Raw genomic sequence first — 986 nt, forward strand, 5'->3', positions numbered from 1 at the left:
TAAGTTAATTAATGCCGTCTCACTCGCTAAAGTGATTGTTAATTAATTTATATTCGTCCGATGATGATGTACTATGTGCAACTATGCCATTCAGAAAGTTATACATTTCTTTATTGTGTCTACAGGGACCGAAAGTCCGCTATTATCAGTTATTGTTATTTATAAATAACTGTTATTGTACTGTACTGTAAAATAAAAAAAATAAAAAAATCACAGAACATATTTCCATGATGAATTATGCTCTGCTGCTTTTATGAAACTAAGTAGCGGCCAAATTCAGCCAGGATCAGTTAAATATTCAGGTTTAATCCACTTTGTGGCTTTTACTTGCTAAATCGTGGAGATTCAACCTTAAAGCATCTTCTTCCATTTTTACAAATATGTGTCAGAGTGCTGATGCCAAAGACACATCCATTTTGTGAACTGTTTTTGAAATTGCGCTGCTGAATTTATTTATTTTTATTAAACTGATAAGAACAGATACTACACTTGATCTTAGCCAAAAGGCTGAGAGCGGTGCTGAATTTAAGCAGGACGTCCAGTTACGCAATGACGCACAGCTGCACACTTCGAAGGCTGTCCCATTTATGTGTTACACCGGTGAAAGGAAGGATTCTTGCCTTGCCTCCGGAGGACCCGACTCCGAAGGAAGGATCCTACCAAGGAAGGATCCTTGACATTGGGATACAGCTACTGAAAGGGAATAGCAGTTCCTTTGAGAGGGTGAGAAGGAGCTCCGGGGCAGAAGGTGGCAGTAGTGCACCCATTGCTGGTTGCCAACCACAGGAAAACACAAAAAGAAGAAAAATAAAAATAAAAAAGAAGAAGAAGTCGAGCAACTCCATGCACATGTTACTTAGCAGGTACGGTCTGGGGAGAGAGACACAGAGAAAAGAACAAAACTTTTCAGGAAGTGATTCAGAATGTTTCATTCTGCCAAATAATTTGTTCTTTAGAACGAATCGTTCTATCTTCTCCTAGTCCTT

The 986-nt window shown here is 38.8% G+C and overlaps 1 pseudogene; it reads right to left on the reverse strand.

The window, feature by feature from the left end:
• Positions 1 to 339: 339 nt before the first annotated feature.
• LOC131975524 (U2 spliceosomal RNA) lies at positions 340 to 520 on the reverse strand (annotated as a pseudogene).
• Between the last annotated feature and the right edge of the window lie 466 nt (positions 521 to 986).

This window comes from Centropristis striata, chromosome 7, assembly GCF_030273125.1.
Source record: "Centropristis striata isolate RG_2023a ecotype Rhode Island chromosome 7, C.striata_1.0, whole genome shotgun sequence".
Taxonomy (NCBI): domain Eukaryota; kingdom Metazoa; phylum Chordata; class Actinopteri; order Perciformes; family Serranidae; genus Centropristis; species Centropristis striata.